Source organism: Lissotriton helveticus, chromosome 1_2, assembly GCF_964261635.1.
Source record: "Lissotriton helveticus chromosome 1_2, aLisHel1.1, whole genome shotgun sequence".
In the NCBI taxonomy this organism is placed as follows: Eukaryota; Metazoa; Chordata; class Amphibia; order Caudata; family Salamandridae; genus Lissotriton; species Lissotriton helveticus.
The window spans coordinates 102,180,917-102,197,401 of NC_136058.1; the positions used below are offsets into that span (position 1 = coordinate 102,180,917).

Genomic DNA, 16,485 nt, shown 5'->3' on the forward strand with positions numbered 1-16,485 from the left:
GTTCCATTGGATGCTGAGGGTACGTGGAGGGCCAAAAATCCCTCTGTTTCCTCCAGGAGGTCCCACACAGCGGGATTTCTGAGGCTCAGATTTCACTCATACAAAACCATTGAAATTCAGCAGTTATAGTTACCTGAGCTAACTATAACTTACGTCCCCACAATGCACTGCTTATGACCTCACATATTACATCTTGACCCCCTCCCGCACAGGATCTGGAAGGATTATGGGCCAGAGTTGTTTCCTTGGATGTATCGGATCTGTCGCCAATCACTTGAGGAAGGCATAGTGCCAGAAGCATGGAAGCAGGCAGTGGTTACCCCCCTGCTTAAAAAGCCTTCGTTGGACCCTACTATTCCGGCGCACTTTAGGCCTATATCCCTCCTGCCCTACCCAATAAAAATAGTGGAAAAGGTGGTCAGTAAGTCCCTGTCAGGATATCTGGAAGACAATGGCTTATTGGACAGGGACCAATTCGGCTTCCGCCCAGGCCACGGAACAGAAACTGCATTGGCAACCATGCTGGATACCCTTCGAATGCGAGCCGACAATGGCAATTCCTCAGTCCTGGTGCTGTTGGATATGTCGGCCGCATTCGATACGGTTAGCCATGCGGTTCTGTTAAGTAGATTGGAAAAACTGGGCGTGAAGGGCAAGGCCCTGAGGTGGATACAATCTTACCTAACAGACAGACAACAGGTGGTGACCTTAGCACCCTTCTCATCTCCCAAGTCCAAGGTCTGTAATGGAGTTCCTCAGGGCTCCTCGATCAGCCCTATTCTTTTTAATCTTTATTTGCAGCCTCTGATCCCCATGATCAAATCCTATGGAATTGATTTAATAAACTACGCCGATGACACCCAACTGGTGTTCTCCCTAGAAGGAAAACAGGCGGGGACCATGGAGACCTTTCAGGACTGCATGAGTAGGGTCTCCAGGTGGCTGAAAATAAACTCCCTCCAATTTAACGAAGGGAAGACGGAGGTGGTTTATTGTTCGTCAGCCAAACTGAGTCACCAACCTTCTTGCGAGATCAGGCTTGCGCCGGGAGCTGATCCTTGCATCCCAGTGAAGACTGTGCGTAACTTAGGGGTACTGTTTGATGCAGATCTCCAAATGACCTCCCAGACCAATAAAACCATCAGTGTCTGTTTTGGATTGTTGAAAGCACTCAGACAGATTCTGCCCCTTTTGCCTGATGAGTCTAGACCGCTAGTGGTCAGGAGTGTGATCCTGGCCAGACTGGACTATTGTAACTCTCTATATCTAGGGGCCCCCTTATACATCTTACAGGGGCTCCAGAGGGTCCAGTCTATAGCGGCTAAGCTGGCTCTCAAAAGACCTCGTAGCTCTTCCACTACGTTGGCGCTTAGAGATTTACATTGGCTGCCAATCGGGAGCAGAATCGCTTTTAAGTCCCTATGTATTGTGTATAGAGCCCTGCACAACATGGGACCTATTCCCTTACAGGAAAGGCTCACCTGGTATAAGCCTACAAGGTCCCTGCGCTCCTCCAGCTTGGGTCTGGCAGCAACTACCAGGATTAGGAGATCAAGGATGGGAGGCAGAGCTTTCTGCACTTCTGCATCTAGGCTGTGGAATGAGCTCCCCCAGAATATCAGGCAAATGGACACCTTGCTGGGGTTCAGAAAGAGCCTGAAAACATGGCTGTTCGTCAAAGTTTGATTTTTTCCTGTCCAGGCGGTTTGTTTTTGTAGGACATGACAGCCAGTGTATTGTTTGTTTCCATCTGACTACTTCCTGTTGGCGCCAGGATACCCGTAGGGTGACAGTTGCGCGTTACAAATAATAAATACAATACAAATACATCACTCCTGACATGGTCAGTGACATCACTCATGACATCATCACACTCATACCCAGTCATACCACCATAAACCTCTAGTACACCCACTCACACATCCACTCATCTACCTATTCACAGACTCATACAATTACTCACATAACCACTCACTCCTTAGAGCTACTCAGATATCCACTCACTCACTCATATAGCCACTCAGACAACCATTCACTCACCCATACAGCCACTCATACAACCAGTCACTCACCCACACAGTCATTCTTACAAGGATACACCCACCCATACAGCTGCTCACAGACTTATTCACCTACACAGCCACACACACACACTCACACACCCATACCGCCTCTCAACACAGCCAATCATCACCCATACAAGCACTCACACACTCACTCACACACCCACACAACCACTTACAAAACCATTCACACATCCGTACAAGGGTTCCCATATATGCTCATTCACCCATACAGTCATTCACACAGACATTCACTCTCTCATACAAACACTCGCACACCAACCCACTTAACCAAACACTCACTCAAACAGTTACTCGCTCACCCATACAGTATCTTGCTTTACTCTCCCAAATAAAAGAAATTTAACACCCCCAAGAAGAGGCACTCAGTGAAACAAGAAAAAGCACTTGGAAAGAAGGCTCAGCACTCACCAAATGAGACAATTCCAAAAGGCAGTATCAAGATAAAGTGTGTTTTTTTTTTAATGCAACACTCTCTAAGAGAAAGACTTTCCCAGATGTCAAATGAAACAGGCAAAACAACATGCAAAGGTGTATATTTTTTGCATGAGCAAGTAAAAATAAAACTCTCACAAGTAATCAAATGCATGAGATAACACAAGCAGATAAAAAGGATAAAACACACGCTAATAATAATAAAGTGAAACATAGCAGATAATAATAATGGAACATTCGCAAGTCAAATGAGCAAAACAGAAGCAGATAATAATAATGGAACATTCACAAGTCAAATGAGCAAAACATAAGCAGATAATAATAATGGATGTCCAATGCAAGGAACAAGCACTGTCAAATGTCAGAAATAAACTCTGTCACATAAAAGAATCAATAATAAAGATCACAACATGAAAACATCACAGATCAATGAAACTTATAGCTCATACATCACCTATTGAGCTGACCACACCATTCTGGTCAGCTCGACTGGGAATCCCTTTCAGTCGTCTAGAAGTCTCAATGGGACAGCAAAATTTTCTCGTGACGATTCGTCCACCTCACAAGTGAGCTTCTGTATGAGCACCACAACTTCCTGTCTCCGTATTTTGCCTCTGAGACATAGAAGTACATTCCTCTCTTGCGCTTTTAAACACATATCCAACACATTTTGTTCCAGCAAGGCTGTTTTGTTCTGTGCTGAGAAGAAATGAAAACATCATACTCTGAAGCTGCAAGAAGGCAGACAGTTAGTGCATAAAATGATGTATATTCAAAATGGATTCATTTAAGACACATTGAGAGAAAGGTCACCATAATCTCCCAATGTATAGCACTACATACAACCACTTACACACCCACCCATATAGGCACTCACTCACCAGTGAAGCCACTCACACGTCCACTCACTTGCCCACACATATATTCACACACACACTTATACAACCATTCAGCTACTCACACGCCCATACACCCACTCACACACAGATACACACAGCCATTCACATAATGTATGTTAGAAGGAGTATCATCTAGTTTATTAATTAAACTTTTGTAGTAGCTTAGTATATGTGTTTAACACTCATAATCTCTCAGAAAACACTAACACTCACTGAATGAAGTAATAAGTGATGTCATCAGTGATGTCATTTGAGATGTCAACAGTGATGTTATCAGTGATGTCACTGACCATGTCCTGAGTGATGTAATATGTGAGGTCATAAGCAGTGTATTGCGGGGGCGTAACTTATAGTTAGTTCAAGTAACTATGACTGCTGAATTTCAATGGTTTTGTATGACGTCCCTGTAACCTCTGTTTTTTCTGTGAATATATATATATATGGGTAGGGGTGTCAGTAGGGCCACCTTCCCCAGCCCATTTAAGGCCCGGGGAACCCCATCCCCAGGGGCCCAAATTATTTTGTAAGTGAATGGGAACACGCCTCCCTTCCTGCAAACCGGTTTTGGCCCCAGGGAATCCATCCATGGGGTCAAAAGTATTTTTAAGGGGAGGGGGGCCGCACTGGGCCACATCCTTAGCCTTAAAAAGGCCCGGTTGACCCTATTCCCCAGGGCCATAATTCAACTTTAAAGGAAGGGGGATACGCTGCCCCTCTCCCTAAGGCTTTAATGTCCCCACCTGCTGGGACCTGGGGAGCCCACCTCTGGGACACAGTGGGTTCCCTGCCCGCACCAGCACAGGCAGGGAAATGTGAGTTTACTCCCGTCTGGCGGGAGCAAATTCAAATCTCCCACCAAATGGGAATGAACACAAAGGGGCCAATCCTGAGTTTGGCTGTCCATGGACTGCCAAACCCAGGGGTGGCTTGGCTGTTTGGCCCAGTTGTTAGGAATCAGACCCATTCCCCTCTCTGTGACCATGTTTTACCTTGTCATGTGACCTCCCTTGTCCAGTGGGGGCTAGAAAAGTGCTGTAGTGCTTTCTCTCCCTGCTTGGTTTCTTTTCCATGTCGGGATTTCGTGAGTCAGTTCCGGTTCCTGTGTGTTTTCTGAGCGTCAGAGTCAAGCCGGGTATCCTGCGTTAGTGTTTACGGGCTCGTGAGCACTTTTTGTGGACCTTGTCGTTTGGCCGTAGTTCCCTCCCTTACACCTCTTTCTTCCTTGCCCCTCTCCCGTAATTCCCTTTTGTATTGTAACCTGTGGCATTCCGCCGTTTGTTGGGACTTTGCTGATTTCGGACTAAGCAATCCCTCTTCGTTTTTGGATTCTTTCCATTGGAGGCTGGCAGTGTGACGGAACACGCGGCCGCGTGTTTGATTGGTTGCCAGCTTTGGTTACTGGATTCCGTGCGTGATCCACATTGTTATGTGGTTTTCAGACACTTTGACTTCCTGCTTTCCCGACCCGGGTGTAGTGTTTGCTCCGGAGGTGAAGTGTTTGCTCCTTAGAGCTTGTAAACTACGGGGGGTTTTTATGTCTGAATGATGACTTTTTCCCCCTAAGAGAAGGGTGAGGAATATATCTTTTTGTTCACACTGTGTGAAACAACGAGGAAACACGTCGAGTCAAGACAAGACAGAGCCCCTCACTAGAAGCCCGCACCACCTGTACTCGTGCTGGTAAGGAGGTCACTTGTTAATTAGTGATTGGGGCATGGTCAACAGTAAGGGGATTGGGGGATGATAACAGGAGAAAGGGGATCCTAGACAGTATTAACTGACGGAGTAATTGCCTTGTGTTTATGTTCAGCAGTGAGGTGGGTCGGTGATCCCAGGAGGTTCCGGAGCATCCTTCAAGGCTCCAACAGTGCCGTCTTCTATTTTTGTTTTCCTTTCTCTCCCACCCTCTCTCTGTGCCCTTTTGTTTGCACACTGTGTTTCTTATGGTGTGCAGCATTTGGGTGCTGACGAAGGGACTGGGCCATTCCTCATTCCTGCAGTGTAACGGGCGCCGGGGAGACGAAAACCCAACAGAAAACCAAGCCCACGAAATATCATACACTGCCCGGACGAGGATGGATGAGAACATGAATCCCATGGGGGGCCACTAGTATTCCCACAATGCAGGATTTAATGGGACTTGCTTTGCAGAACCAAGTACAGGAACTCAGACAGGAAAATATGGGGTTAAAACAGGAGTTGAGCACAGTAAAGGCTCGGGATCAAACCCAAGTATGGGGACAGGGATCTCTTGTTCAGCCCGCAACTTTTCATTATGGGAGAGGGGCAGATCAGGGAGCAGGTGGAGGGCCCCCTATAGCTGTTACAGTCAATACCCCTGTTCCTGTCCCGTTGGCGCCCCCAGAAAGGTTCTCAGGGGATAGTGACAAATACAGCACTTTTATGAACCAGTGCCATTTGCATTTTATGTGTCGACCTAACGCTTTCCCCGATGATTCCGCAAAGGTTGCCGTTATCATTTCGTATTTGGCTGGCACGGCGGCGTTATGGGCTATCCCCCTTGTAGACAATGATGATGGGATGTTGTACAATTATCCTGCTTTTAAGGAGATGATGAGGGGATTATTTGCAAAGCACGCGTTCATGCAGGCGAGCGATGCAGAACTGCTGAAGCTGCGGCAGGGCAGGCAGGATCTCTTAACTTACATCTCCTCTTTCAATCGGCTTGTGTCGGAAACGCAGTGGCCTATGGCTAAGAGGACTTCTTTATTCTACCAGGGTCTGTGTGAGGATCTGAAAGATATAGTATCCCAGGTGGTGGATCCCCATGATGACTGTGCAGCATTTATTGACTTGGTCGTTAAATTGAATCACAGGTTGTCTGAGAGACGAGGTGAACTTAGTAGTTTTCAGTCCTCTCGGGGAGGGTTTGTGAAACCAGAGATCAGGCAGCAAGTAGAGAACAAAACAGTGCCTGAACCAATGGAGATCGGGGGAATAAGAGGACCATTAACCGCTGAGGAAAAGAAAAGGAGAAGAGAGAGTAACTTATGTTTGTACTGTGGACAGGGTGGCCATTTTCCAAGAGAGTGTCCAGTGAAGCCATCAAGTTTACCTCCTAGTAAGGGGGTGGCCTGTGTGCACCAAGAGTGTGTGTCCCTTCATTCCTCGAATCCTAGTTCCTCGTATGAGGTGATGGGAGCAGTGGAGAGGATTCCGAGCATTTCATCCTCTCTGCCTGTCTGGTAATTTCTAACAGTAACAGGGTGGAGGTTTCAGTTCTACTTGATTCAGGGGCCACGGGCAATTTTATCGACATCTCGTTGGCAGATAAGTTGATGATTCCGTGTGTGAGCAAGGAACAGCCTGAGCCTGTACGGGCAATTGATGGGACCGAATTGACATCAGAATCCATTACTCGACAAACTGAACCTGTGTGTTTGCTATGTGAGAATCGGCCTTCAGAAAATATTTGTTTCGATCTGATTGATGCTCCTTTGTTTGGGGTAGTGTTAGGGGTGCCCTGGTTGCAGACACACAACCCCAAGATAGATTGGGCGAGACGTACAGTAACCCTGGATTCCGTTCATTGTCTGAAGAGTTGTAATCAGGAGGCTACAGATTGGGTGTCACCCTTGACATGTGCAGTGGGTAACATTGAGACCATACCTTCGCCGTATTCTGCTTTTGGGGATATCTTTGACGAGGGGAAGGTCAAGGGCCTCCCTCCTCATCGGTCTTACGACTGCAGAATCGACCTCGTGCCCGGTGCCATATTGCCGTGTAGCCGTGTTTACGCCCTCTCTGAGCCTGAGGAATTGTATCTGAAGGAGTATTTGGACGATATGTTGTTGAAGGGTTTTATACGTCCCTCCTTATCACCTGTGTCTTCGGCTATCTTCTTCATTCCGAAGAAGGAGGGATCCTTGCGAGCATGTGTAGATTATAGGGCCCTTAATAAAGTCACGGTTAAAAATAAATATCCCCTCCCGCTAATCTCGGTACTGTTGGACCAATTAAAGAAGGCTACTGTGTTCACAAAACTGGATTTGCGGGGGGCTTACCACCTGATCCGCATTCGCTCTGGGGACGAATGGAAGACCGCTTTTAAAACTAAGTTTGGGCTGTTTGAGTATTGCGTAATGCCTTTTGGCTTATGCAATGCTCCGGCAGCCTTCCAGTTTTTTATTAATGAGGTCCTACGAGAATATTTAGATATAAGCGTCATTGTTTATATCGACGATATTTTGATCTTTTCAGAGCACAGTGAAGAACACGAGACTCATGTGATTCAGGTGTTGCAGAGACTACAGGAGAACCAGTTGTTTGTTAAGCTGGAGAAGTGTCAATTTCATGCCTTAAGGTAGACTTCTTGGGTTTCATTGTTTCCGCAGGGGGGATCCAGATGGACCCAAAGAAGATCGAATCTATCATCACTTGGCCTATACCATCTAGTGTGAAGGACATACAGGTGCTCCTGGGTTTTGCCAACTTTTATAGGCGTTTCATTTCACTTTTTTCTGATGTAGTTACGCCTATGACCAGGTTACTGAAAAAAGGGGTCCCTTTTGTTTGGTCATCTGAAGCACAGGTTGCCTTTCAGCTATTGATTGAGAGGTTTACAACCGCACCTGTGTTGGTGCATCCTGACCCTGCCTTGCCGTTCTTTGTGGAGACAGATGCTTCGCTTTGTGCCGTGGGAGGGGTATTATCGCAGAGGAACATTGAGACTGGCTTCATGCATCCAATAGCGTTCTTTTCAAAGACCTTGTTGCCGGCTGAATGTAACTACACGGTAGCAGAAAGGGAACTGTTGGCCATTAAACTGTCCTTTGAGGAATGGAGGCATTATTTGTGGGGGGCTTGGCACCCGATTACTATCTATACAGATCATAAGAATCTGGAATTCTTCCGTTCTGCCAGAGCTTTGACACCACGGCAGATGAGGTGGGTCCTTTTTTTTTACGAATATGATTTCGTTATCACTTATAGACCAGCGGCTCAACAGGTCAAATCGGATGCTCTGTCACGTATTCATGTAGATTCACGGCAGTTAGGGCCTGTGAAAGAGGTAAGACCTATGATTGATGGTGCACGGATCATAGGAGTAGCTTCTGTAGATGAGTTTACGTCCTTGATTAAGGATAGATTGCGAGGGATTGATATGGTTCCTTGGCTAGCATTACCACAGTATCTGGTTAAGGAGGGGTTGGTGTACCATGATGGACGTTTGTTTATTGCCCCTGAATTGAGAGAATCAGTCTTGCAAAGGTGTCCTTCATCGGCATTGGTGGCGCATCCTGGTATTCACAAGACGAAGGATCTGTGTTTGCGATGGTTTTGGTGGGATACAGTGACACGGGATATACAGGGGTTTGTAGCTTCTTGCCCTGTTTGTGCCATTAGTAAGCCCTCACATAGTAAACCTTCTGGTTTATTGCGACCCTTGGTAGTTCCTCCGGCTCCTTGGCATACGATAAGTATGGATTTCGTGACTGACCTTCCGTCTGTTTCTGATTTCACGACTATTTTGGTGGTGGTGGATCTGTTTACCAAAATGGCACATTTTATCCCGTTGTCTAAAATACCGACAGCACGGGACATGGCGACAGTGTTTATGTCTTCAGTGGTGAAACTGCATGGGTTGCCATCTGCGGTTGTATCAGACAGGGGCGCTCAGTTTGTGTCTCATTTTTGGACGGAACTGTGTTCATTGCTGAAGATGGAAATACGATTGTCTTCCGCTTACCATCCTCAGTCTGATGGTCAGACTGAGCATACCAATCAGACCATGGAGCAATACCTTAGGTGTCTTGTGTCATCACTTTCTTGTGACTGGGTAACTGCTCTTCCTTTGGCGGAATTTGCATATAATAACAGCACGCACTCCGCCTTGGGTATGACGCCCTTTTTCTGTTCTATGGGATATCATCCGAGGGCATTAGCTATCCAGCCTACGGGACATGTGCCAGCCATAGACGAGATTTGCACCACATTGAGGGGTATATGGGACACTGCACGGGGAAGGTTACAGGAGGCTAAGGATGCTATGAAAGCACAGGCGGATAAACATAGGCTGCCAGCCCCTTCCTATATGGTGGGTGATCAGGTATGGTTGGCCACTCGTAATCTTAGAATACAGGGTTCCCGGAAATTGCAGCCTCGGTTTGTGGGTCCTTTCTCTATCATCAAGGTTATTAATCCTGTGGCAATGAAGTTGGAGTTACCGGAGGACTATAAGGTGCATCCGGTGTTTCATACTTCTTTATTGAAGCCTTATGTTAAATCGACACAGGTTGTGCCACCTCCCCCGCCTTTGATGGTAGATGGTCAGGAGGAATTTGAGGTTCAGGCCATATTGGACTCGAGACGTAGGAGGGGCAGGTTATACTATCTGGTAGATTGAAAGGGGTATGCCCCGGAGGATTGAACCTGGGAGCCAGCGGGTGGGGTGCATGCCCCTAGGTTGGTTCGACTGTTTCATGTACGTCATCCTACCAAGCCCGTCCTGTGGGGAGGGCCTTAGGGGGGAGGTACTGTTAGGAATCAGACCCAGTCCCCTCTCTGTGACCATGTTTTACCTTGTCATGTGACCTCCCTTGTCCAGTGGTGGCTAGAAAAGTGCTGTAGTCCTTTCTCTCCCTGCTTGGTTTCTTTTCCATGTCGGGATTTCGTGAGTCAGTTCCGGTTCCTGTGTGTTTTCCGAGCGTCAGAGTCAAGCTGGGTATCCTGCGTTAGTGTTTACGGGCTCATGAGCACTTTTTGGGGGCTTCGGCGTTTGGCCGTAGTTCCCTCCCTTACCCCTCTTACTTCCTTGCCCCTCTCCAAGAAAGTCCCTTTTGTATTGTAACCTGTGGCATTCCGCCGTTTGTTGGGACTTTGCCGACTTTGGACTAGGCAATCCCTCTTCGTTTTTGGATTCTTTCCATTGGAGGCTGGCAGTGTGACGGAACACGCAGCCGCGTGTTTGATTGGTTGCCAGCTTTGGTTCCTGGATTCCGTGCGTGATCCACATTGTTATGTGGTTTTCAGACACTTTGACTTCCTGCTTTCCCGACCCGGATGTAGTGTTTGCTCCGGAGGTGTAGTGTTTTCTCCTTAGAGCTTGTAAACTACGGGGGGGTTTATGTCCGAATGATGACTTTTTCCCCCTCAGAGAAGGGTGAGGAATATATCTTTTCTTTTTTTTTTACACTGTGTGAAACAACGAGGAAACACGTCGAGTCAAGACAAGACAGTGTCCCTCACTAGAAGCCCGCACCACCTGTACTCGTGCTGGTAAGGAGGTCACTTGTTAATTAGTGATTGGGGCATGGTCAACAGTAAGGGGATTGGGGGATGATAACAGGAGAAAGGGGATCCTAGACAGTATTAACTGACGGAGTATTTGCCTTGTGTTTATGTTCAGCAGTGAGGTGAGTCGGTGATCCCAGGAGGTTCCAAAGCATCCTTCAAGGCTTCAGCAGTGCCGTCTTCTATTTTTGTTTTCCTTTCTCTCCCACCCTCTCTCTGTGTTCTTTTGTTTGCACATTGTGTTTCTTACGGTGTGAAGCATTTGGGTGCTGACGAGGGGACTGGGCCATTCCTCGTTCCTGCAGTGTAACAGGCGCCGGGGAGACGAAAACCCAACACCAGTGGTCTGACTGCCATATTCAGATTTTAGCGGTTGGACCACTCATCGGTCTTAGCTGGGGGTAACTAGTTTTAAATTCCTACAATTCAGCTTTTAATTTTACTTAGTGTATCATACTGTAGCTATTTAGTTACTGTACATGCATAAATTAGCTAGAGACTACTTTTGGTTCACTCATAAAAATGTGTGAAGGTCTTCTGTCGCATTAAGCCCTCCTGGCCACTTGGAGTCGAACTCCAATATATAGCTCGTCTCCAGCCGTCTTAATCTAGCCTCTCTATCCCCGCCTCTTTTTGTCAGGGGTATGGCTTCTATTGCGTAATATCGAAGATGTTGAGGATTGCTGTTATGTGCGACTTGGAAGTGTCTTGCAACAGGGTAACTCTGATCTTTGTTTGTTATTGCCCTTAAATGCTGTAAGATGCGTTTATGTACTGCCAGCTTGGTGCTGCCTACATATTTTAGGTGGTACAAAAGGGGGTGGTGATGGACGGCGCATCTGAGCTAATCAAACACTCACACCCAGTCAAAAGATCTGGGTTTGATCCATCACCGTTCTTTAGCCCACTCTGCCACCCCAGTTCAGACATGGCTATATGCAAATCAGTCTGACCCTGTGCCTCATGGGAACAGTCCAGCCCGAACTGCCAAGCCATGCCTTCCCTGGACCGGAAACAAGCTTCCGAGGACCGGTTTCTGGCATTCCAGCCGTCATCAGCCCGGCTTGCTTGAATCCAGTGGCAAAGTGAGCAAGGGACTCACGTCTGAGCATACCCTGCCACACTTATGGCGGCCAAAAGCGGTACAAAAGGGGGTGGTGATGGACGGAGCATCTGAGCTAATCAAACACTCACACCCAGTCAAAAGATCTGTACATATAAAATAGAACAAGATTAACCCTGCCACACGGATATAGAAGGTCCTATTAAAGGATCCGATCAATAAACAAATAGGGTGAACATGAAAACCAGAGCCATAGACTTCACCATTCCTTTTTTTGTTCCATGATATATATATATTTTTTAAATGATTCGTCTTTTTCACAGAGGTGTTCTGAAGTAGAGATACTGTTAATGCATAGTACATGTTAAAATTAATTACATCAGAGGAAAAGACATTTTCCATTCAGGCTATTGGAGAAATAGATATGATACACAAAAAAGGTTCCTCGCATTCCCAAACACTCAAAAGTATTTCATATATACATCATTACTCGGAATATTCATTCAATTCCTCATTCATACAGATTCACTCACATACAGGTACATCCGTGCCTGCAACAGAAGATGAAAAAAATGGTTGCATGGATTAAAGATGGAGAGGGCGGGCAAAACTAGTGGGAGAAGATTTTATAGGGACCCAGAAGTTTCCGTCCAAAATGTAGCGCCTAAAAAGATCTGGGTTTGATCCATCACCGTTCTTTAGCCCACTCTGCCACCCCAGTTCAGACATGGCTATATGCAAATCAGTCTGACCCTGTGCCTCATGGGAACAGTCCAGCCCGAACTGCCAAGCCATGCCTACTGCGGTACTGGGTTTTTAAGAACCGGCACAGAACCGGTAACCCAGCGGTGCCAGGGAATCAACACCCAGAGACCTCGGGTTCTTCCTGATCCAGACCTACAGAAACTTCAGAGTCTTCTAGGTGAAGTCAAAGATTAGTTTATTGGCTGCAACCAAGGTAACAGGTGTCCTAGAAGTACAATACGGGTATGTTCTCAGGAGACTGCACACTTTTACAAAGTCAGGCTTCTCTTCTTATACACAATGTTGGGCCTCGGGCCAAACATTCTTGGTTATAAAGTAAATTGTTAACATGTTTCCAGTACAAAGAAAAAGCAGAGTCATGATGACATGTCCATATTTCACTTTGTGCTGCCTACAACAAATCATTTGGCAAGGCCCAACATTTCATCAGATATCGCTGGACCCCTAATAAAAACGGGCACCTCCCCACCATAAAGTAAGTGAAGCAAAAGAGTGGAGATAGATGTGAGCGAGATATGGCAGGTGTGCGCGCTGAAATGGTTTTATGGTTTGTTGAGCCTAGATGCTATCTTGCTCGGCCACTGGGAGGGAACTGACCTAACGAGTTCGGCCTGGGGCAATGGTTCCAACTTGTACTGAGGTCAGGGAATAGTCGATTAAGGAGTATGTGTCCTTGTGGAATCAAATTCAACTGGATTAAGGCCTATGTAAAGGGCAACATATAAATGGGAGCCAAGGGTTCAGAATGTAAATGACGATTTCGAGGTGAAATCGTCACTCGAACACGCCGAAAATACATGTACATGATGTACTCGTCATTCTCGGTCTTTTGATACCAAATTCGTCATATTTCGACGAAGTTTTAATTCTCGAGTCCAGAACGATTATACGAATCCAGATTTTCAGAACCTCAATCCCTCCTTTTGCCCTTACATAGGCAATTAATCTAACCTCATGTTAGTCTGAGTCCAGATCTATATCCCTAAAGTAATTGAGATGTTGCTGTAACATCATTCTAGTGCTTAGTTCATCTCTTGACACAGGCTTCCTTACACATGATGTAACACAGAGGCCACATATTGCAGGAGCACACTGTATGCACAGACAGAACAGGAAAAGAATGGCTAAGACCATCCCAATGACCATCAGAATTTTCCATCCCCAGGCAGATATCAGTTCCCAGAACCATCCCATTAGCGACCAATCTCCTTTATCCACATGCTGCTCTAAAGCATCAGATTCCTCTGCAATTGGTAACAACGTGGCTAGATTCAGGGTACTGCACCTTTTTATATGCACATGGCTCGCTAGCAGCGTTAATTCATAACTAGACAGTCGAGCACTAGTTAAGTGCTGTGTCTTGGTCCTATTTAACAATGTGTCTACTGCATGCGGGACCATCACGATTAGTGTATTATTCATTACTAGACCAGCAGACTGTCGAATAGAAACAGCTGCTGCTGCTGTGGCCCTTAAACAACTCGGCAATGCTTGTGCTACCGGATCCAAAGTTGACGAAAAATAGGCGCATGGCCGCTGTCGACCTCCAAATAACTGAGTTAACACAGACAAAGAACAGCCCTCCTTCTCATGGACATACAATGTGAAAGGCTTACTGTAGTTGGGCGTACCTAACACAGGAGCCGAACATAATGCTGTGCGTAATTCGAGAAAACATTTCTGACACTCTTCAGACCAAGGAATGGGATTGGGTGTATTTTTACACGTTAATGCCACCAAGGGTTTGGCCAATAACGAAAAATTTGGAATCCACTGTCTACAGTACGATGTAATGCCCAAGAAAGCACGCACTTCTCTCTGTGTTCTTGGCACATTCAATTTCGCTATTGCCTGAATTCTTTTGAGGGGTCAGTTTCCTTCCCTCCTTCGATAAGAGGTGACCTAAGTAGGTCACTTCTTGTCGGCAATATTGGAGCTTGGAAAGTGACACTTTGTGATGCAGATCACACAGATGACGCAATAATGTCAATGTGGCCTTTTTACAAATTTTTTCAGTATCTGCAGCAATGAGCAAATCGTCCACATACTGTACAAGAGTGGCACCTTTAGGCAAAATAATCGTGTCAAGCTGAGTTTTCAGAGCTTGACTGTATATTGAGGGGCTTTCACAGTAGCCTTGAGGAGCGCGTTTAAAGCGGAAGCTTCGACCTCCTAAACTAAAGGAAAAAATATCCCTGCTTTCCTCAGCAATCGGGATGCTGAAGAAGGCATTCTTCAGGTCAATCACCGAAAACCACGAAGCAGAAGCTGGAATCATAGTCAATAATGTGGTAATGTCGGGGACAACTGGAAATTGTGGCACAACTATCTTATTTACTTCTCGAAGATCAATCACGAATCTGTACACAGGTGGCTGAGAAGGGTCAGTTTGTTTTAAAACAGGCAGAACAGGACTATTGCAAACATTGCCTCGTGTTTCTTCAATCACATCCTTTTCAATCAATTCGTAAACAATCGCTAGCAAAGCTTTTTCACCCTCATTAGATATTCTGTATTGGGGAATTCGTGGCATTTTGACATTCGACTTTAATGTTACAACATATGGTGGAATTTCTAAAAGACCTACATCGTTAGGACCAGTGGCCCAAAGAATATCCGGGAGAAATGACAATTCTGCTGGAAGTGCATCTCTCGACAAATACATGGGAGAAACCACTTTCTTACCTAAAGTGAGTTGTACTCCTGAAGGAGAACAGTACAAAGTCGCATACAATCTTTTTAGCAAATCTAATCCTAGCAAATTTTCACCACAACCTGTTGTCAGAATAAGGGGTGCTTTGAATTCACAAGGACCAACAGAAAGAGATAAAGGGTCAGAAATCGGATTTCTAACTGGGGCGCCAGAAAAACCTACAGAAACGTTCATTTCGCCAGACAAAGGTGCGCCAGGGAGTTTGGAGTGCATAATAGAACTCTTTGTAGCACCAGTATCCAACAGAAAAGGTTCTGACACACCTGATGTAATCACCTCAATGTAGGGTCCACTCTGATCTACTGGAACTGAAACAACTCCCTCTCTTTGTCTATGGCTGTCCTAGCAATCATTATTCTCCCACTGCTCATTTTCTGCGTAATAATCTTCAACATAGTATTGAGCGGTCCTGTCAGACACGTTATTTTGCTGATCAAACCTGTTCATAGAGTTTTGTGGTGGAAGGGGACGTGTGTCCTGAGGGGCGTTTCCACGCCCTCTACCTCTAGGCGCTTGCTGACTGCCACGACCTCAAACACCAGAAACTCCATTTGCACGTTGTGATAGGACAGGACAATTATACTTGTAATGACCCTCTTGTTTGCAATATAAACACTGGTTGGGACCTACACGGGGTTGAGTGTAATCAAATCTTTGCGAGTTTCTCTGATACTGTTGAGGCTGCTGAAAAGTATTCTGGTAGTGATTCTGACCATTATTATTTTGATTACCACCACCACGTGGCGGATAGGCTTGCTGTAGCAAAACCTTCGTTTTGAGTTCTCTAGTTTTCTTTTCTACTTTATCTTTCTCATCTTTGTCTCTATTTTCGTAATATTGTGCAGTAGCCAATATCTGGGCTGAAGATGAGACTGCCCAAGAACTTTCTGAATCTTTAAATTTTTTACACAATTCTGGAAGCAGATTGTGCACGAATTTATCGACAAACAATCTCTGACCACCTTCTGTGGTCATATCTTGACCGCTGTGGTCAACGAACGTTTCTTCGAATCTGGTGAAGAAATCTGAAACAGTTTCTTCTTTCTTTTGCTTGCATGCAGACAATTTATCCCAATTTACGCGTATTGCAGGCATTATCGTTTTCATGTAATCTACTATTTTACCAGGGAGTTCTGCTATCAGAGGCTCAGGCTTGGCACCACCAACTTGTCGGGCATCTGCAGCAGTAATATTAGCCCATGTGTCACCTAATTCCTGGTCATGATCTATATGACGAATTTTACCCCATAAAAGCTGTGGAACAACATTCCC

At 45.9% G+C, this 16,485-nt stretch overlaps 1 protein-coding gene across 12 annotated transcripts in view; it reads right to left on the reverse strand.

Moving 5' to 3' along the window:
* ATG4C (autophagy related 4C cysteine peptidase) overlaps positions 1-16,485 on the reverse strand; it is a 375,968-nt gene that overhangs the window by 246,656 nt on the left and 112,827 nt on the right. For 2 of the 12 annotated variants that reach the window (XM_078669343.1, XM_078669389.1), the window contains exon 7: positions 2,974-3,218. The exons of 9 other annotated variants lie outside the window; for them this stretch is intronic. The gene's annotated coding sequence lies outside the window, so the exon portion shown is untranslated. The remainder of the gene's footprint in view (positions 1-2,973; positions 3,219-16,485) is intronic. One more of the 12 variants, XM_078669352.1, reaches the window with a different exon arrangement.